At 45.9% G+C, this 22162-nt stretch overlaps 1 long non-coding RNA gene across 1 annotated transcript in view; it reads right to left on the bottom strand.

Annotated features, from left to right (window-relative positions):
• LOC137299879 (uncharacterized) overlaps positions 1–21262 on the bottom strand; it is a 51061-nt gene extending 29799 nt beyond the window's left edge. The window contains exon 1 of the long non-coding RNA XR_010958006.1: positions 21176–21262. This is a non-coding gene — a long non-coding RNA (uncharacterized lncRNA). The remainder of the gene's footprint in view (positions 1–21175) is intronic.
• Between the last annotated feature and the right edge of the window lie 900 nt (positions 21263–22162).

The following is a 22162-nucleotide window of genomic DNA, read 5'->3' as shown; positions in this document are numbered from 1 at the left end:
CTGGACTCTGGGACAGATGCACATGCTGATTTACTGAAAGGACCATTTCCCATTGTGGACTTAGCAAGTGCAGCCATATACCTAACCCAGTATCCAGGCAAAAAGTACAGAAAGATAACCAGGTGGCACCATATTAACCAACTTAAGACAGTACCAGAGACCTAATTGATGGGTAACTGTACTCTCTTGATTTTAGGAAAAGCTACCATGGAACAGGGAAGGGCATGGAGGCGATGGACTGTTGGAGTAATGGCTATAGTGATGATGGTAATAGCGCAACCCATCCTGGTGAACGGAGAGATACCAAGCACAAGGATGGCAATGGAAGCTAAAGAGGGAGAAATAGAAAACGGAACTATGATAGTCAGAAATGAAGCTCTCCTGATTCTTTGATGCACATACTGAAGGAAGGAAAGTGAACAATGGCTGATCGTGGAAAGCAGAGATAAGCAGAAAGCAGCTTGGATCATGGCAGCAAAAGAAGGAAAGAGCCTGAATCTATTGAAAATAAATGAGACAGACTTAGGTGTATTGAAGAACAGACAAACATAGAAACATAGAAAATAGAAGCAGGAGTAGGCCATTCGGCCCTTCAATATGATCATGGCTGATCCTCTATCTCAATACCATATTCCCACTCTCTCCCCATACCCCTTGATGCCTTTTGTGTCTAGAAATCTATCCAGCTCCTTCCTAAATATATTCAGTGACTTGGCCTCCACAGCCTTCTGTGGTGGAGAATTCCACAGGTTCACCATCCTCTGAGTGAAGAAATGTCTCCTCATCTCAGTCCTAAATGTCCTACCCCATATCCTGAGGCTGTGACCCATCGTTCTGGACCCCCCAGCCTCATCACAAACATCAACTTGGCCTGTTGGAGTGCCATACATAGACATAATAAAATTAGGAGACCCCAAGGACCCCAGATGGAATTGAGGATCCCCTCTGTACACCAAGGTCATGAAGAACGATATCAGTGTCAGGATCTGAATCGCACTAACGTGAACACCACTGGGATGAACATAAGACTGAGGAAAGGACACTGAATGGATAAAAAAGACACATGTCCTGAGGTAACAACATCTCCAATGAATGGCTTGGTTGCCCAGCCAACATACCAGTTAGGGTATTCCAACATGCAATAAGAAATTGTACCAGTTGTACTAAATTTGACCAATCTGACGTTACCAAAAGGTTTATGTGATGGACACTATGAAACATGGCTACGAACAGTGTTAGATCACAAATTGCCCCAGTTCAACCAACCAACAGGGGAAATAAAATGAGAAGTACTGAGTGAAGATCAAGACAAAGATGATCAGCTGACTTCCTTCCAAAGGAGGAAGAGATCAATAACCAATTGATCAATAACCCGCATGCAGCAAGACCTGGACAACATCCAGGCTTCGGCTGATAAGTGGCAAGTAACATTCGCGCCAGACAAGTGCCAGGCAAAGACCATCTCCAACAAGAGAGAGTCTAACCACCTCCCCTTGACATTCAACGGCATTACCATCGCCGAATCCCCCATCATCAATATCCTGGGGGTCACCATTGACCAGAAACTTAACTAGACCAGCCATATAAATACTGTGGCTACAAGGGCAGGTCAGAGGCTGGGTATTCTGCGGCGAGTGACTCACCTCCTGACTCCCAAAAGCCTTTCCACCATCTACAAGGCACAAGTCAGGAGTGTGATGGAATACTCTCCACTTGCCTGGATAGGTGCAGCTCCAACAACACTCAAGAAGCTCGACACCATGCAGGACAAAGCAGCCCGCTTGATTGACACCCCTTCCACCACCCTAAACATTCACTCCCTTCACCACCGGCGCACAGTGGCTGCAGTGTGTACCATCCACAGAATGCACTGCAGCAACTCGCCAAGGCTTCTTCGACAGCATCTCCCAAACCCGCGACCTCTACCACCTAGAAGGACAAGAGCAGCAGGTACATGGGAACAACACCACCTGCACGTTCCCCTCCAAGTCACACACCATCCTGAATTGGAAATATATCGCCGTTCCTTCATCATCGCTGAGTTAAAATCCTGGAACTCCCTTCCTAACAGCACTGTGGGAGAACCTTCACCACACGGACTGCAGCGGCTCAAGAAGGCGGCTCACCACCACCTTCTCAAGGGCAATTAGGGATGGGCAATAAATGCCGGCCTCGCCAGCGACACCCACATCCCATGAACGAATAAATAAAAAACAATTGGGTAGTGGGAGGGGCAGCCGCAGGATCAGTGTTTAATAGATTAGACATCGGGAATCAATACTCTGATCAGGACAAATTAATAACACAATTGAAGAAATTTTTAACTAAGGAAAATAAAGGAGAGAAGGGACTAATAAATGAACAGATGGAAATAGTAGGGACGATGAATTTAACTAAGAATAAGATAAACGAGATATTTAACAACCAGAATATCATATCCTCTAATGCCTCTTGGGGAGTCACCCCTAGTTTGTATGCATCCTACTGGGAAGGAATGATTGATGAAGGACTAAACAATATGCTGGAAGGGAGTTTACCCACTCGGATCTCTGATGAGCAATTACAAAGATGGGGACCAGAAGAAGATATTGGGCCAGAATTTGCTGCCAAAATAGCACTGTGTTTAATGGCGCTCGCCGTTGTTAATGTGTAAATCAGCCAGCAACTTGTGGCGAGGGAGAGATACCGTGTGAGTTGCGAATCATCACAAGTTGCTGGATGATTTGCGCCATTCCACCATTAGCTTTGCTAAAACGGCAGCTTGCTGTCAGCATCAACATTGACACACATTGAACGGCAAGAGGTTGGTGAATTTGCGCCGTAAATATGAACTAAAACCGCTGCAGATATTTAGGGCTGGTCTGAAGTGATGCAAGTACCCTGTCAAGAGCATGATTTATGGTCCACATGTCACTTAAGCCTGGATTCATACAAAGGGAGCATTTCAGCTGTGGGATTCTTTGCGGAAAATTCTGTGAGACCTGGGTATCAGATTTTTTCAAATTTATGTGCCATCAACAGTTCTGCAAGTGCTTAAGGAGGCCTGTGAGATACAGAAGAGAGATAAAAATGTCTTATCCACTCGGCATCCCAGTGCTTCTGCTTTTACTGGACAACATGGAAGGAGAACTCAGGGAACAACGTCAGAGAGTCAGGCACCATGGCTGGAGGTTCACCAGGAGGAACTTTACCCACCCCAGAGAGTCTACAGGGAGAGTCTGTCTTTCGAGATGATGTCAGAGGAGCTGTGTATGAGGAGACAACGCTTCAGTAAGGAGGCAATCGGTCGCCTCTGTGAAATATTAAAAGAGGACCTTCAGCCACATTCTAACTGCTGCAGGGCCTTGTCAGTGGCCACGGAAGTAACTCCAGCCTTCAAATTTTATGCATGCAGCTCATTTCAGTCAGGCACTGGTGACATGTGTAACATCACCCAGAGTGCTGTGAGAGTCTGCATTCAGTAGGTCATGGATCCCATATGCCGCAAGGCTTCTGACTTCATCACCTGTGACATGTCCTCAGCGCAGCAAAGGGAGAGGTCCATCGCATTCCACAGGATCGCTAACATCCCCAAAGTGCAGGGAGCTGTCGACGGGGGACATGGGGACAACATCTACCCCATCTTGGGACTGGGACGCATCTCCCCCACATCCCAGCGGTCCCTCAACCCCCCCCAACAGATCGGACACACTCTGCGAGTTCCCTCTCACAGGCCCCCCAGCAGCAGCTTGGTGACTGCCTGTGAGAGGGGAGTCGTGTGTGTGTTGCACAGAGCCAGTGGGGCTGGAAGTTGGAGAGGGAGGTAGGCTCCAAGGGGGTGTGAGGTGAGTTTTATCACAAGCAAGAGTCTCCACCACATCAGCTCGCTGAAGGTGCAGAGTGGGGACAGGAAGGACAACGACTCTTAGCCTTCCCTCCCCCCCACACCCCACCCCTCCCCAGGGCATATAGCCTCGACTTCCCCCCTCCCTCCGGGGCGCACAGCCTCCTCTTCCTTCCCCCCCCCCCCTCCCCACCAGAGTGCACAGCCTCCTCTTCCTCTCTCCCCCCAGGGCGCACAGCCTTCTCTTCCTCTCTCCCCGGGAGCACAGCCTCCTCTTCCTCCCCCCCGGAGGCACGGCCTCCTCTTCCTCTCTCCCCCCTCTCCCCAGGGCACATAGCCTCCTCTTCCTCCCTCTCTCCGGGGTGCACAGCCTCCTCTTCCTCCCCCCCCCCCCCAACCAGGGCACATAGCCTCCTCTTCCTCCCCACCCCCGGGCACACAGCCTCCTCTTCCTCCCTCCCCCCAGGTTGCACAGCCTCCTCTTCCTCTCTCCCCCCAGGGCGCACAGCTTCCGCAGCCTCCTCTTCCCCCTCCCCCCGGGCACACAGCCTCCTCTTCCTCCCTCCCCCCAGGTTGCACAGCCTCCTCTTCCTCTCTCCCCCCAGGGCGCACAGCTTCCGCAGCCTCCTCTTCCCCCTCCCCCCGGGCACACAGCCTCCTCTTCCTCCCTCCCCCCAGGTTGCACAGCCTCCTCTTCCTCTCTCCCCCCAGGGCGCACAGCTTCCGCAGCCTCCTCTTCCCCCTCCCCCCAGGGTGCACAGCCTCCTCTTCCTCCCCCCCACCCAAAACCAGGGCACATAGCCTCCTCTTCCTCCCTACTCCCAGGGTGTACAGCCTCCTCTTCCTCCCCCCCGGGGGCACGGCCTCCTCTTCCTCTCTCCCCCCTCTCCCCAGGGCACATAGCCTCCTCTTCCTCCCTCTCTCCGGGGTGCACAGCCTCCTCTTCCTCCCTCTCTCCGGGGTGCACAGCCTCCTCTTCCTCCCTCCCCCCAGGTGCACAGCCTCCTCTCTCTCCCCCACCCCCCTGGGGTGCACAACCTCCTCTTCCTCCCTGCCCGCAGGGCACACAGCCTCCTCTTCCTCCCTCCCTCCGGGGTGCACAGCCTCCTCTTCCTCCCTCCCTCCGGGGTGCACAGCCTCCTCTTCCTCCCTCCCTCCGGGGTGCACAGCCTCCTCTTCCTCCCTCTCTCCGGGGCACACAGCCTCCTCTTCCTCCCTCCCTCCGGGGTGCACAGCCTCCTCTTCCTCTCACCCCCTCCCCCCAGGGTGCAAAGCCTCCTCTCCCCCCGCCCCCAAGGGCACACAGCCTCTTCTTCCTCCCTCCCTCCGGGGTGCACAGACTCCTCTTCCTCCCTCCCTCCGGGGTGCACAGCCTCCTCTTCCTCCCTCCCTCCGGGGCGCACAGCCTCCTCTTCCTCCCTCCCTCCGGGGCGCACAGCCTCCTCTTCCTCCCTCCCTCCGGGGCGCACAGCCTCCTCTTCCTCCCTCCCCCCAGGTTGCACAGCCTCCTCTTCCTCTCTCCCCCCAGGGCGCACAGCTTCCGCAGCCTCCTCTTCCCCCTCCCCCCAGGGTGCACAGCCTCCTCTTCCTCCCCCCCACCCAAAACCAGGGCACATAGCCTCCTCTTCCTCCCTACTCCCAGGGTGCACAGCCTCCTCTTCCTCCCCCCCGGGGGCACGGCCTCCTCTTCCTCTCTCCCCCCTCTCCCCAGGGCACATAGCCTCCTCTTCCTCCCTCTCTCCGGGGTGCACAGCCTCCTCTTCCTCCCTCTCTCCGGGGTGCACAGCCTCCTCTTCCTCCCTCCCCCCAGGTGCACAGCCTCCTCTCTCTCCCCCACCCCCCTGGGGTGCACAACCTCCTCTTCCTCCCTCCCCGCAGGGCACACAGCCTCCTCTTCCTCCCTCCCCCCAGGTGCACAGCCTCCTCTCTCTCCCCCACCCCCCTGGGGTGCACAACCTCCTCTTCCTCCCTCCCCGCAGGGCACACAGCCTCCTCTTCCTCCCTCCCTCCGGGGTGCACAGCCTCCTCTTCCTCCCTCCCTCCGGGGTGCACAGCCTCCTCTTCCTCCCTCTCTCTGGGGCACACAGCCTCCTCTTCCTCCCTCCCTCCGGGGTGCACAGCCTCCTCTTCCTCTCACCCCCTCCCCCCAGGGTGCAAAGCCTCCTCTCCCCCCGCCCCCAAGGGCACACAGCCTCTTCTTCCTCCCTCCCTCCGGGGTGCACAGACTCCTCTTCCTCCCTCCCTCCGGGGTGCACAGCCTCCTCTTCCTCCCTCCCTCCGGGGCGCACAGCCTCCTCTTCCTCCCTCCCTCTGGGGTGCACAGCCTCCTCTTCCTCTCTCACCCCAGGGCACACAGCCTCCTCTTCCTCCCCCCAGGGCACATAGCCTCCTCTTCCTCTCTCACCCCAGGGCACACAGCCTCCTCTTCCTCCCCCCAGGGCACATAGCCTCCTCTTCCTCTCTCACCCCAGGGCGCACAGCCTCCTCTTCCTCCCTCCCTCCGGGGTGCACAGCCTCCTCTTCCTCCCTCCCTCCGGGGTGCACAGCCTCCTCTTCCTCCCTCCCTTCGGGGTGCACAGCCTCCTCTTCCTCCCTCCCTCTGGGGTGCACAGCCTCCTCTTCCTCCCTCCCTCCGGGGTGCACAGCCTCCTCTTCCTCCCTCCCTCAGGGGTGCACAGCCTCCTCTTCCTCCTGCTGTCCCCCCTTTCGTCCTCCTCCCCGACTCACTCAGTCACCGACTCACCTCCCTCTGCAGCCTCCCCTTAGTGACCATTTGGGGGAAGGGAGAACAAAATGTTACAATGGTACATACAGCATGTTCATCAGCCACATCTCCTAAGCTCGGACGCTACATGAGCATTGTTATACTCTAATCTTCTTTTCCCACCCTGCAGCCATGAAACTGGTTTTAAACATGAGTTCTGATGAAAGGTCATCAACCTGAAATGATAACTCTGTTTCTCTCTCCATAGATGCTGTCTGACCTGCTGAGTGTTTTCAGCATCGTCTGATTTTAGTTTTTATTTAGACATCCATAGTATTTTGCTTTTGTTTTAAACATGCAGCTGGCCAAAGCAAAAATGTGACACTCACCTTCCCTTATTCCAATGTCTGATTGGGCATCAGACAATGAACTAGTGGACGCGTGTGAACCTGCAGCTAAGTGGCCCTTTCCTCAGGGTGAGTGATCTCCCTCAGGAAGGGAACACTCCCACCCATTATACATCATTCATGGGTATTATGAACCATCTTACTCTACACAGACAAAAAATTAAAAATTAGTTTTTGCTTGTTGGTGTGTGAGAGACAAGTTGAGTGGTTTGGAGACAAGATCTAATTCACTAATTGCTATTTCACACCTCAAATCTCCAGAGTACAGATAAAAGATCTTTAAAACAATTTAGTGAGGCCTGTCTCTAATGACAACTGAGTTTTATGAGCCATTGACATTAGATTGAACCCTGACTACTCATAAACAAGCTCAGGCTATTGAGTGCATTAGTAACAATAACCAAATGGGATTTTAAAAAATCTTACATTTTAAATTTCTAATAACCTGTACAAACCTTAGCGGATCAGGTTAGGTTATTACATTTTTTTCAGCACTGTTCCGATGTCTGTGGCATTGTGGAGTTCATGCTCAGGGCTTGTGCCACCATCTTCCACGCCAACACGCTGACTTTCCGTGGCGCCCTCGACTTCTTGTTCCCTAGAAGTCGCTGATGCTTCTCCTCCACCTCATCGAGGAGTGTGCAGAGGTCTTCATCTGCAAAGTTGTGAGACTTCATCTTCTCATTGATCATTTGCTATGCCATCTTTTTTCTGTGAGTGAGTGCATGCTGTATTAACTTTCGACGGCTTTTTAAAAACTGTTCATTACTTTGCGCTGCTTTCTAAAAACTGTTTGTGCACTGCCTTCTTATAAAAAGGTTTTCAAAAGTTTTTTTACAATTAAAGTAATTTTCTACAGTTAACGTCATTTCAAGAATCAGATCTTTACTCACCTCTCTATAACACTCCTGACTGAATTGATGGCTGTGTCTTCACTATTTATAGTGCCATGTGGTCAGACTTTTTCTCAGTCAAATTCAGACACCATTCAGATGTCCTGTAGAGGGCATCGTGCCTTTTCCATCTCGCACTTCCAGCACCTTGCGGCGCAAAATATCATTGTGATTAAACATACAAGGGCAGGTCAAACTAAGGGCAGATGCCGTTAGATGCCCTACTACAGCAAATTATGGCCCATCGGGTTACTTGTGCAGCTGCACGTTGATTCTAGCAATGTACTCCAGTGCACAAGGATTCTCTGGATGGTCATAAGTAAGGTTACAAGTAACACTGCATACTGCCACTGTCCACAAGGATCAAGCACAAACTCATCACTAGACTACCAGGAATCAGGATCCCTTGCCCCACCACCACCAAACTAGATCAGCAGAAGAAGTGTAAAGAAAAAAGTATAAAGAAGCAAAAAACTGTAATGCTGCAACTCTGAAAATACATTTGTAAAACAGCTGCTATAATGTCAGTAATCTTGTTTTGGGATATCCAAATGGCATTATACATGTACAGAAAGACAAAAAGCTCACACATTACTATCTTACATAGTTACATAAAGTCTACAGCACAGAAACAAGTCATTTGGCCCAACTGGTCTATGCTGGCACTTATGCTCCACACAAGCCTCCTCAAACCCCTCTTCATCTAACTCTATTTGCATATCCTTCTATTCCTTTCTCCCTCATGTGCTTATCTAGCTTCCCCATAAATGCATCTATGCTATTTGCCTCAACTACGCCTTGTGGTAGCACATTCCACATTCTAACCACTCTCTGGGTAAAGAAGTTTCTCCTGAATTCCCTACTGGATTTATTAGTGACTATCTTTATAAGTGTAAGGAGTCGCACAACACCAGGTTATAGTCCAACAGCTTTATTTGAAATCACAAGCTTTCGGAGCTTTGCTCCTTCGTCAGGTGAAGTCTTCACCTGACGAAGGAGCAAAGCTCCGAAAGCTTGTGATTTCAAATAAAGCTGTTGGACTATAACCTGGTGTCGTGCGACTCCTTACATTTGTCCACCCCAGTCCATCACCGGCATCTCCACATCATATCTTTATAAGACACTGGTTAGGCCTCAGCTGAAGTATTGTATTCAATTCTGGGCACCACACTTTAGGAAATATGTCAAGGCTTTAGAGAGGGTGCAGAAGAGATTTACTAGAATGGTATCAGGGATGAGGGACCTGTTATGTGGAGAGACTGGAGAAGCTGGGATTGTTCTCCTTTTATTGAGAAGGTTAAGGGGAGATTTGATAGAGGTATTCAAAATCATGAATGGTTTTGATAGAGTAAATAAGGAGAAACTGTCTCCAGTGGCAGAAGGGTTGGTAACTGGAGGACACAGATTTAAGGCGTTTGGCAAAAGCACCAGAGGTGACATGAGGAAACAATGTTTTACGCAGCGAGTTGTAATGACCTGGAAGGCATTGCCTGAAAGGGTGATGGAAGCAGATTCAATAGTAACTTTCAAAAGGGAAATAGATAAATACTTGAAGGGAAAAAATTTACAGGGCTATGGGGATAGAGCAGTGGAATGGGACTAATTGGATAGTTCTTTCAAAAAGTGGGCAGAGGCACAATGGGCCGAATGGCCTCCTCCTGTGTTGTACCTACTATGATATTATGATACTATGATCTTATTTTTATGATTTCTAGTTTTGGACTCCCCCACAGAAACATTTTCTCTAAGTATACTCTATCAAACTCTGTCATAATCTTAAAGATCTCTATCAGGTCTCCCCTCAGCCTTCTTTTCTAGAGAAAAGAGCCCCAGCCTGTTCAGCCTGTCCTGATAAGTATATCCTCTAAGTTCTGGTATCATCCTTGTGAATCTTTTTTGCACCCTCTCCCATGCCTCTATATCCTTTTTATAATATGGAGACCAGAATTGTGCACAATACTCCAAGTGTGGTCTTAAACCTTGAATTGAGTCTCATTCAGTTCTCCGCTAAGAATTGAAATGACCAGTTTAGGTCACACTGGGTTCTCAATTTTCAGTTTGGTTTGCTCATCATTCCTACTCCTTTATCTTTATTCTTTGCAAATCCATTTAGTGCCTTAGTTGAGTAGTAATGAAACAACCAACTAAGGGTCATGAGTTTGCTTGACGAGCAGTCCAGCAGATTTGAGCTTACAATATAGTAGTAAATAAGAACCTGAGTCATGTTAACTAGTTAACACTCTTCTTATAAAATCATAGAAAGGTAACAGCACGGAAGGAAGCCATTCGGCCCATCGAGTCCGCGCCGGCTCTATGCAAGAGCAATCCAGCTAGTCCCACTCCCCCGCCCTATCCCCATAACCCTGGAATTTTTTTCCTTTCAAGTACTTAACCAGTTCCCTTTTGAAAGCCATGATTGAATCTGCCTCCACCGCTCGCTCTGGCAGTGCATTCCAGATCCTAACCACTTGCTGTGTAATAAAGTTTTTCCTCATGTTACCTTTGGTTCTTTTGCCAATCACCTTAAATCTATGCCCTCTGGTTCTTGACCCTTCCGCAAATGGGAACAGTTTCTCTCTACTCTACAGTCTACTCTGTCTAGACCCTTCATGATTTTGAATACCTCTATCAAATCTCCTCGCAACCGTCTCTATTCTAAGGAGAACAGCCCCAGCTTCTCCAGTCTATCCACGTAACTAAAGTCCCTCATCCCTGGAATCATTCTAGTAAATCTCTTCTGCACCCTCTCTAAGGCCTTCACACCTTTCCTAAAGTGCGGTGCCCAGAACTGGACACAATATTCCAATTGTGGCCGAACCAATGTTTTATAAAGGTTCATCATAACTTCCATACTTCTGTCTCTATGCCTCTATTTATATAACCCAGGATGCCGTATGCTTTTTTAACCGCTTTCTCAACCTGCCCTGCCACCTTCAACGATTTGTGCACATATACCCCCAGATCTCTCCGTTCCAGTACCCCTTTTAGAGTTGTGCCCTCTAGTTTATATTACCTCTCCTCATTCTTCCTGCCAAAATGTATCACTTCACATTTTTCTGCATTAAATTTTATCTGCCACATGTCCGCCCATGCCACCGGCCTGTCTATGTCCTCTTGAAGTCTATCACAATCCTCCTCACTGTTTACTACCCTTCCAAGTTTTGTATCATCTGCAAATTTGAAAATTGTACCCTTTACACCCAAGTTCAAGTCATTAATATATATCAAGAAAAGCAGTGGTCCCTGCTTGAGGCAGATGCCAACTATCCAACCTATTTGATTACTTTTATTCCTTAATGATGTTACTTCAAAAGATAGATATATACATATATATATATGTAAATTCATAAACAAGCCACTTGTTAGAAATGTATTTATTAATGAAAGAAATTTAAAGATTGAAGACCTATTTTAGTTCATGTTAAATGTTTATTCAATCTAATCATAGCTTGTTATTAAATCCACTGCCTAGAAATTTCATCAGGGCTCACAGAAAGACTGAATACAATAAAAAAGGATCAACTGCTTACTTTTTTGCTGTGGGCTATATTCGCTGTCATAAACTCATTAACCATTAAATGAACAGGAGGAAATTGTTATCAGCTAGAATAGATGGTATTTTCAAATGGGAGGTAGCAAATAGAGATTTATTTGCTTAAAATGTGAGTTTCAAATAAATACCCTTTTAAAAATTAAATGTATATATCATTGATGAAAGCTCTGCTTTGCAATTTTCATGGAAAAATAGATTCACTGACTGATTTCCCCAAATACTGCTAGAAATCCCAGAATCCATGAAGTAAGAACAGAATTTGACATATTTAACAACTTTAAGTTGAATCATCTGGGAGGAGAGGGAATGGGGAATGCTGCAGAAATTAAAAGTCTGGTGCACTCTTAAAGGGAGGCAGCATAGAAACTTAGAAAATAGGAGGAGTAGAACATTCGGCCCTTCGAGCCTGCTCTGCCATTCAATATGATCATGGCTGATCCTCTATCTCAATACCATATTCCCGTTCTCTCCCCATTTTCTTGCATTCTTCTTGCCTGTTGCTACCAGCAGTGACAAAAACCCTATTACTTAAATCAATAACTTAAAAATTCCAAGGGTTTACCTGGAGTCCCACATAAGAGACTGTTAGCTAAGATAGAAGCCCATGGAATTGAGGGAAAAGTACGGACTTGGTTAGGAAGTTGGCTGAGCGAAAGGCGACAGAGCGTAGGGATAATGGATAGGTACTCACATTGGCAGGATGTGACTAGTGGAGTCCCGCAGGGATCTGTCTTGAGGCCTCAATTATTCACAATATTTATTAACGACTTAGATGAAGGCATAGAAAGTCTCATGTCTAAGTTTGCTGATGACACAAAGATTGGTGGCATTGTAAGCAGTGTAGATGAAAACATAAAATTACAAAGGGATATTGATAGATTAGGTGAATGGGAAAAACTGTGGCAAATGGAATTCAATGTAGACAAATGTGAGGTCATCCACTTTGGATCAAAAAAGGATAGAACAGGGTACTTTCTAAATGGTAAAAAGTTAAAAACAGTGGATGTCCAAAGGGACATAGGGGTTCAGGTACATAGATCATTGAAGTGTCATGAACAGGTGCAGAAAATAATCAAGAATGCTAATGGAATGCTGGTCTTTATATCTAGAGGACAAGAGTACAAGGGGGCAGAAGTTATGCTGCAGCTATACAAAACACTGGTTAGACTGCACATGGAATACTGTGAGCAGTTCTGGGCACCGCACCTTCAGAAGGACATATTGGCCTTGGAGGGAGTGCAGCGTAGGTTTACTAGAATGATACCCGGACTTCAAGGGTTAAGTTACGAGGAGAGATTACACAAATTGGGGTTGTATTCTCTGGAGTTTAGAAGGTTAAGGGGTGATCTGATCGAAGTTTATAAGATATTAAGGGGAACAGATAGGGTGGATAGAGAGAAACTATTTCCGCTGGTTGGGGATTCTAGGAGTAGGGGGCACAGTCTAAAAATTAGAGCCAGATCTTTCAGGAGCGAGATTAGAAAACATTTCTGCACACAAAGTGTGGTCGAAGTTTGGAACTCTCTTCCGCAAACAACAATTGATGCTAGCTCAAATGCTAAATTTAAATCTGAGATAGATAGCTTTTTGGCAACCAAAGGTATTAAGGGATATGGGCCAAAGGCAGGTATATGGAGTTAGATTACAGATCAGCCATGATCTTATCAAATGGCGGAACAGGCTCGAGGGGCTGAATGGCCTACTCCTGTTCCTATATTCCTATGTTCCTATGGATGCCAGATGACCAAAAAAAAACAAAGGAAGGGAGAATTGGAGCTTTTTCTGAAAAACCATTGGCGCCTGAAAATTCTGTATGTGGTCCCCAGTGGTAGGTCAGCAAAACCCAAGAGAAATGGTGCAGAATTTAAAACAACCACTTCCGTTTCCCATACATTTATCCTAAATCATTCTTGATGCCTGTATTTGATAAATGTTTGAATAATACCATTACACAGTCCCCAAGAGGTACTAAAATCTCTGCTGTTTACAGCAGGCAGTTCCAAGGCTAGGTTTTCCTGAATGCAGCCCATGATGGCGCTGGCTGCCTCAGGGCAAACCAATCTTGTATGGGGGCCTTTAGCTGGCATTAGGCCCCTAATTTGCATTTGCAAAGGTTCCAGAGCCCATTTCAGGCCTGGGTCCTGGTCATCGATTTTTTCCTTCACCAATATGGCGGGTGGCGTACTTTCACCCAGAAATGTGCGCACATCCTGCCCGGTATATTGGGGGCTTAGTAGGCCGGTTAGCGGCCAAAAACGGGTGCTGCATGACTGAATTTATCGGCCAACTTTTCTAACAACTACTCTTTGTTTCCTACCCTTCAGCCAGTTTCTTATCCATTCCAAGGGTTTACCCTAAATCCACATAACTTTGCGTTTAATTAATAGGGGGTGATTTTTGTCTCCCTATTGCCCCGTTTACACCTAAAAGCAGAGTGGTAGAGGATGGAGGACCGATCTGTCATGTTCCCGCTTATTGTCCACCTTTTCTGATTTTCGGATGGACCTCGATTTAGGGGGCCAATTCTCCCACCAGAAACAGGTGGGGGCCTGATTAATATATGAAAATCAGGGTTAAATGACGCAGTGAAGACCCAGACGTCATTTTTGTCTCTAACCCTGTTGTTACCACTAGTTCCTCAACCTACCCACAAACCATGGGCGGTGCAAGTCGGGAGGAGGCCATTTCCTGCAGTGTTTAATGGGATTCTCACCCCTATCAGCTAAAATGTTGGAAAGTATCGGGAGACATTTTGCTTCTATTACATTGTGTTTTTTTGCTACTAGACTATTTGAAAATGCTGGTAGTGGCTGTACAATGTTCTAAGCTCTTAAGGAGCTTCTTTGCAATGCACTTTTTTCTTCTGGCAAGTCCACTCTGGCTAGAGGATGAGGAGGAGGAGCAGCAGCAGGAACACTAGGGAGGAGCAAACAGAGCTACAATGGTAGGGAAACCAAATAGAAGGAGGCGTGCTCACAGGAGTCTTTACCTCCCATCAGTGTTTATAGGCCCAGGACAATGTACCTACACTTCTCTGAGGAGCAGAGCAAAAGGAGCAAAGTTGTGTCATCTCCTGCAACAAGATGTGGAACCAACTGCCACAACTAGCACTGCATTGCCTGTTGCATTCAAGGCTTCCTTTCTTTGCTTCCTGGTCATTCCAGGCTGCCACAGCGGATATCAGCAACATCAGTCAGTCTGCAGTGCACGCTTGTATTAAGCTAGTGACTGATGCCATATTTGCTAACACTTTCGCTAAATTCCCCATTGACATCTGGAAGCAGCAGGATAGGGATCTAGGGTTGAACTTCCCTCATGTCCAGGACCTCATTGCCTGCATCCATGTTACCCTGCCAGCCCCTTTACACGGACCCACTGCATTCATGAATCGCAAGGGCTTCCACTACATTCATTGCCAACTGGTGTGTGATCACTAGCAGCACGTCATGCAGGTCTGTACCCGCTTTCCTGGCAGCTGCCATGAAACTTTTATATTACGACAATCCTTCATCCCCCATCTTTTGCCCCTGCACAGCAGGTGAGAGGCTGGCTGCTTGAGGACAAGGACTATCCCCTGCAAATTGACACCTGCCTCCTCTCAGCAACCCACACTCAGTGGACGAATTGTGCTACGGTAAGATCCATGGTGCAACGAGAGCTGTGAACGAGCCGAGCAATGGAGTCCTCATGCCTAGGGAGGTTCTGCATTACAGCCCAGAAAGAGTGTCCTGAATGATAATGATTTTCTGCAACAGGGATAGCGTCTGGAGTCACCATTGAACGGGCACCTTCAGCATTTAATCGGGCCTCCCACTGACTGCATTGGGTGGGTGGAGCAGGCGCCTCACCCACCTGATATACGCCCAAATTGAAAATTTTCCCTCATTGCCTTTCATGTTGAACTTTATCAAAAGTCTCTTGGAAGTCGAGCTACACCACATCACAGTCCACTTTGGGTTGTCACTTCCTCAAAGATGTTGAGGAGATTGGTCAGTTAGGACCTTCTCCTTCTGAATCCATTCTGACTGCTGTTAACTATGTTATTGTTGTACAAATTATCCTCAGTTTACTCCTGATAATCAATTCCATTATTTTACATGGAATGGAAGTAAGACTAATGGGTCTGCAGTTGCCTGTAGTCCCAGCAGTCATAAAGAGTAACCAGGTAAAAGCAAAGAACAAATAGGATCATGAGAATCTAAGTGCTAGGAGAAAAAAAATAATAAAACAGGCCAGAAATGGTTGAACAACTGATGAATCAATCTTCTTTCTGACCTTTTTTATTTACTCCTGTGTATACTGCTCAGTGCTTAGCAAACCTGGATCTTTGGAAGCAACAGGGACCCAGATTTAAGACTGGAAAAAGAGTCAGGAAGCTTGTAATAGTGGGATCTTCTCTGCCTATGCCTCACCAGTGAAAATGCACGTCATGCCCAAAAAGGGCAGAGACCCATCATCACAGGTCTTACCCCTTTATTCAGTCCATTACATCTCATGAACTAGAGATAGGGCATTGTAAAAGCATCCTTCTTGTCTGCCTTTTCTGGTGGTTCAGGTGGATGTTATCTGGCACTATTCAAAGAAGAGCAGGGACTTCCCCTGGCAATCAAGATTCCTCCCTGAATCAACACTGCTCCGATTAACTGATCATTCATCTCAGTGCAGTTTGTGGGACATTGCTGGTATAGTTTGGGTGATGTGTTTGCTTGTCCAACAAGTCACTGTATGTCAAAAGTAATTCACTGCATGTGAAGTGCTTTGAGATGTTTTAACATGATAGCATGCTGTATAAAAGAAAGTAATACATTTATTTAATTAGTGGCTCTATGTCCTTTGCTGCAGATTAATTATAGATACATCATAATTACATGAATTGCTCAACATCCAATAATATAAATAGTCTCTCCATAGATAAATCCATCATATCCACATCTAAAGTCATTGTTTGACACCATTTTTATGTATTTGGGTTTATACTAGATATGCTATTCAGGTTCAGCGTCATCGACCACCCCCGTAAGTGAACCTTATGTCCCCTATGGACTGGAGTGAGTGTTTACCAGCCCAACTATCTAGGTAAGTAATCGGAGTCAAATGGAAAACCCTTGCCAGTGTACTCTGGCTGACTGGAATGTGCCACATGATTCTTCTCGCCTTTGGTAGGCAGATTGAATCTACACTCTATCAGACTGAGATTCAGGCTATAAATCAGCAGACGATTTATTTAAATAAAGCAGGTAAATTAACAGTATTCAGGGTAAAATAGTATAGTCTACAAATTCTAGCCCGGGATTGGGGGGGACCGGAATTCTGACCGACTTATGGTGGAGAGGGCGGATTTGAGGTTGAACTCGATCTGCCGCATTTCCGCCCCATTTAACTTACCTTTAAAATTCTGACTTAGGGTGGGTGCTTCTTCTATTCGCCCATCCTACAACGCAGCAGCATTTTGGTAGCTGGGGCATTTACAGGATAACCTGGGAACTTTGCCTGTTGCACCCTTTTTATGTCCAGCAGTTCTATCATGAGCTTACGAAAGACCAAAGATATAAATCTGCAAAAGCCAAAAAAACATTTTCTTACCTTAATCTTCAGCCTGCTAAGGGTCTCGGGCTTTCCTCCTTGGAGCAGCTAGGTGCAACTCTGAGATTCTGGCAGCACAGCGAGATACCTCTGTTGCTACAGCCACGAGTCACCTGCTCCGATTATTCTAATGACCCTCTTGTCATAATTTGGACGGGGTGGTGATGAGGCTAAAGCAATGAGCCGAAGTCCCATTATATCACACTTCCACCACTCTGAACGGGCTTGTGCAATTTTGAGACTCATATGTTACAGTACTAACTTTAGCAAGCTTTACTCTTCTCCTCGATCGAGTTATCAAAAATAATAAAGATCCTTCTAGTTGAGCTAGCTGTCAACATACATTGAACCTTGATAGTAGATGTTCACTCCTTATATGGAGAAATATGACCAGAGAGTCATTAAATAAGTGCAGCCTCTCTGCTGGCTCGAGACTAATGATTTGGGTGTCCACAACCCCAGGTAAACCCATATTAGAAACTTCTGGCCACAGAACTATCCATTTAAAGACTGCAGCCACTTATTGACTTTGCCTCTTGTCAGGTCTGGGACACAGCTGTCAATCAAAACCATTCACCCTGGCTGCCTTGATTCTTTGATTTATACCAGATAACTTGAACTACTTATGATAGCTGATAATTAACACATCAAGCCTGCTGTCAAAATATTTGAGAGAATGACACTAATGCGCCTGCATTCAGTTGTCATTAGAACATTAAACCTTGTTTGATGGAAACTGTTAGTGGATTAAGATCTGACCTCCATGGTGGCCTAGGGCCGTGGACTTCCGACTGTCCTCCCGAGAGCTCTAACTTTTGGGCGGGTGTATTCCCTATCTTTATATTATTCAGCTGGGTGTTCTGTACATAACCACCTCTGGTCTTATCTCCCAGTTGTAAGTCATCTCACCGTGCTGACGCCACATTAGCAACTCAAAATAAGTTGTTTTATATAGCGTAACTAGTCACTCTGACCTTCATCTCTGTTTTGTAAACTGTTTGTTCCTTTGAGAAACGCGTGGCCTTTCTTACCTGAGACCCCCATTCGTCCTTGCACGCCCCCCCCAATGTTGGTTTCTTAGCAACTACATCTGAACCACCTCCTGTCACTAATGTTATCTATTCAATGGCCTCCCTGATGTTCTGCTGTGTGAGCTTGTCTTTATTCTCACACAGATGCTGAACTCCACCCCCCTCCAACATCTGCCCTTTTGCTAAAATGCTTGGGAGCTCTATGCCAGCTCTGCAAGATGGGATACTTGACTATTCCTAGTTTTAAACCATATTCTTAAAATCCCTCCTCTTGAACCTGAATGAAACCACTTTGGCTCAATTTTCACTTTATCCCTCAACTTTCTTCTTGAATTTACATTTCATTAACATTAGGTTTACATAAGCACAAATAAAGATTAAAGAAGCACAAATATTGCTTCTAAGGTTCATTTGGTTAATATTACACATCATGATAAAGTCATAGTACACTGTACAGAAAATTACAGTGTACCATATTATCAATAAATCATGGACTTAAAGGATTCTCCAGTTCTCCTTTTACCAATATCCATCTTGTGGATATTTTTGTTAGTATTATTTCTCCCTAACCAAATGTAATTGTTAACACAAAGGAACCTAACCCTGAATTTTGGAAATCTAAATTTCTATGTCCCTCTTTACTTTAATTTAAATACCTCTCATAGGTACCAGTGTTTCCGATTGTTTAATTGTTCATCGGTTTCTTTATAGAGCATGTGTCAGTGCCGTGCTTAAAAGGTTTCCTCACTCTCCTGAGCCACATTAACCATTTCATGTCGTCCTGTTGTCAAGTAACTGAGCATGTCTGAGACCCGTTCTTCAGTGCATCTTCATCACACACTTTTGCATACTACTTGCCTTTACAGTCTGGGCCAATATCCCTATACATTTTCTTGTTTATTTTATTAAATTCTTCTTGGATTGCTTTCATTATCCCAATTTGAGAGAGTAGTATTGTAGGACTGGCAGGACCTGTCAATGTACAATTTTATTCCCCCTCAAAGTATTTTCTTCCTTGATACACAGCATTGGACAGGAACCATTTAGACTGGACTCCTTTTGTTTTAAAATATAATTTGATTATCCCCTTAAACTACAGATAATTTTTCCCTTCTCAAATACTTGAACAGCAATTCATATCAATGTATCTCATCAATTCCAATTTCAGAAACAAGTTATGTCCAGGCTTTGTGGTTTTATAATAGAGACAGAAGTGCTTGTAATTACTTCTGGCAAAATGTTTTCAAAAGAGGAAAAGCAACATGGTCAAGGCTTTTTAAAAATTCATTCATGGGATGTGGACGTCGCTGGCAAGGCCAGCACTTATTGCCCATTCCTAATTGCTCTTGAGAAGGTGGTGGTGAGCCACCTTGGAGTTCCAGAATTTTGACCCAGCAACGACGAAGGAACACCGATATATTTCCAAGTCGGGATGGTGTGTGACTTGGAGGGGAACGTGCAGGTGGTGTTGTTCCCATGCGCCTGCTGCTCTTGTCCTTCTAGGTGGTAGAGGTCGCAGGTTTGGGAGGTGCTGTCGAAGAAGCCTTGGCGAGTTGCTGCAGTGCACCTTGTAGATGGGACACACTGCAGCCACAGTGCGCCGATGGTGAGGGGGTGAATGTTTAAGGGGGTAGATGGGGTGCCAATCAAGTGGGCTGCTTTGTCCTGGATGGTGTCAAGCTGAGTGTTGTTGGAGCTGCACTCATCCAGGCAAGTGGAGAGTATTCTATCACACTCCTGACTTGTGCCTTGTAGATGGTGGAAAGGCTTTGGGGAGTCAGGAGGTGAGTCACTCAGCTTCTGACCTGCTCTTGTGGCCACAGTATTTATGTGGTTGGTCCAGTTAAGTTTCTGGTCAGTGTTGACCCCCAGGATATTGATGGTGGGGAATTCGGCGATGGTAATGCCATTGAATGTCAAGGGGAGGTGGTTAGACTCTCTCTTGTTGGAGATGGTCATTGCCTGGCACTTGTCTGGCGCAAATGTTACTTGCCACTTATCAGCTGATGATTGCTTTTCCTTCTCTGTGTAATTTTGAATTTTTAAATCCAAGTCTTAAGTCTTAGTCCAAAATATAACCACTCTGTGACATTTGATATCTGCCGATATCTGCAGATAAGGTCTTAAATTCTTAACACCTTTCGTACGTTTCCTTCACCAACACTTTTGCGGTCCCAAAAACCCATGGTCCCCTATTTAAAAAGAAACACAGAAAATCCATTGTGGCTCTTGAGAGCCCAAGTGGTTAAAAACAACAAAATGTTTTTTTTCTCTCTCTCACCCTTTATCCCGGGACCAGAGAGGACTCCACACATGTTTCTGTGAATGAATCTAATTACCTCACTCTAGGAGGAATAGACAGCAAAGGGAGCACAAAAGTGATGCCCAATATTTCCTCCTATCACATGGGGAAATATCCATTTACACTAAGAAACTTATTTTAATAAATGCAAAGGTTGTTGCTTGGTGAAATAAAAACAGATGTCGGTGTCTTTGGAAGGGTTTAACTTATTTGCAGAAAAAAATAAACAACTGACATAGCTTGCGTCAACTCAGCTTCCATGTAAATTTTTTAAAATCTTTCGTGTCAGGGAAGATAATATTTTGTTCATCTTAGATTTAGTTAATCCAACATTTCTGGATTGTTGTCATAGAGACAGGAGATTCGGATTAATTTCTTCCACTTTTAATTGAAGGACGCATTAGCCTTCTTGGCTAAACAAAATCTTTGTAACACTACATAAAAGAGAACACAAAGCAAACATTGTGAAAAGAAAGCACTAACACAGGCTTTTAACAGAGACAGTATACTGAAAACAAAAACACATCTGTAGCTGGTAACTTTCTACTGATTTTTACCTAATTCCTTTACAGCCTCTGTCTGCTGTAAAGGACTCATTTTAACTCCTCGCCATAGTTAATTAATACTCATTTTAACTCCTCGTTCTCCTACACAATTTCTTTCCTGTTCACTTTTGCTGAGAACATAAATTATCCAGTGCACTCGATGTCATTTAGCAGAATTTCTCGTTACTGTTTTGCAACAAAAGGGTTGTTAATACTTCAACAATTACTTCCGTTTGATTCTGGCCTGAGTGGTTATTAAACAACAAGCTTTAATGGATTGACTTACAATACAACTGTCTTCAGCTTACATTAAATGACAAGCAATTAACACAACCTGGTTTGCTCGCGGACTAAGATCTGACCTCCATGGCAGCCAGCAGCGGTGAACTTCCAGCTGTCCTCTCGAGAGCTCTAACTATTGGGAGGGAACATGCCCTATCTTCATACTATTCAGCTGCATTGTTCTGTGCGTAAGTATCTCTGAGCTTATCGCCGAGCCGTAAGCCATCCCATCGTGCTGATGTCACGTTAGCAACTCAAGATAAGCTGTTTAAGATAACGTAACTAGTCACCCCGACCTTCATCTCTGTTTTGCAAACTGTTTGCTCCTTTGAGGAATGCGTGGCCTTTCTTATCCGAGTACAGCCTCCTATTTGGCGTGGCATGACCTCACACAGCAGAACATCAGCGAGGTCCCAGAATAGATAACATTAACATCAGAAGATGGTTTACACCAAAAGAAGAGATGTGGTTGGTAAGAAATTGATAATCTAAGATGCTTGGGAGTTCAATGCCAGCTATGCGAGATGGGATACTTGACTTCTCCTAGTTTTAGCCATATTCTTACAGAAACCAAAATTCAAATGTATATTAATTAACTATGGCCAGGCGGACCAAAATATTAATTCTTTTAACTTAGAGAAACAGCTGACAGAAACTAGCCCTGTGTATGTTGTAGCCAACAATAAAGAAATGAACTGATAAACTAACACATTTATTATGCACAAAAATGCTTAATTTTTGTCATGACCATCACCATTTCCATAAATGAGGAGGACATAAATGTGGATACCAATGGCAACACATCTGATAGGGGACTGACACATCCTAACAAGAAACAGTTTCAAAGTCCACATCAGTAATTGTTCTGTCAAGTGGGGGAGACACCAAAGGGTGGATTTTTCTTTTATAGTGTTTGGACGTAAAAGATTATCTGGGCAAAGCACAAAGAGGAAAATTGGGTGGGGAGGATTGCAAGCCCAGAATGGAGCCTGGCCAATTTTCTGTTCATAGAAAATTTGGCAGTCCCTGTTATGGGCGT

Source organism: Heptranchias perlo, chromosome 1 (genome assembly GCF_035084215.1).
Source record: "Heptranchias perlo isolate sHepPer1 chromosome 1, sHepPer1.hap1, whole genome shotgun sequence".
NCBI classification, from domain to species: domain Eukaryota; kingdom Metazoa; phylum Chordata; class Chondrichthyes; order Hexanchiformes; family Hexanchidae; genus Heptranchias; species Heptranchias perlo.
This window is presented reverse-complemented; position numbering and strand designations above follow the sequence as displayed.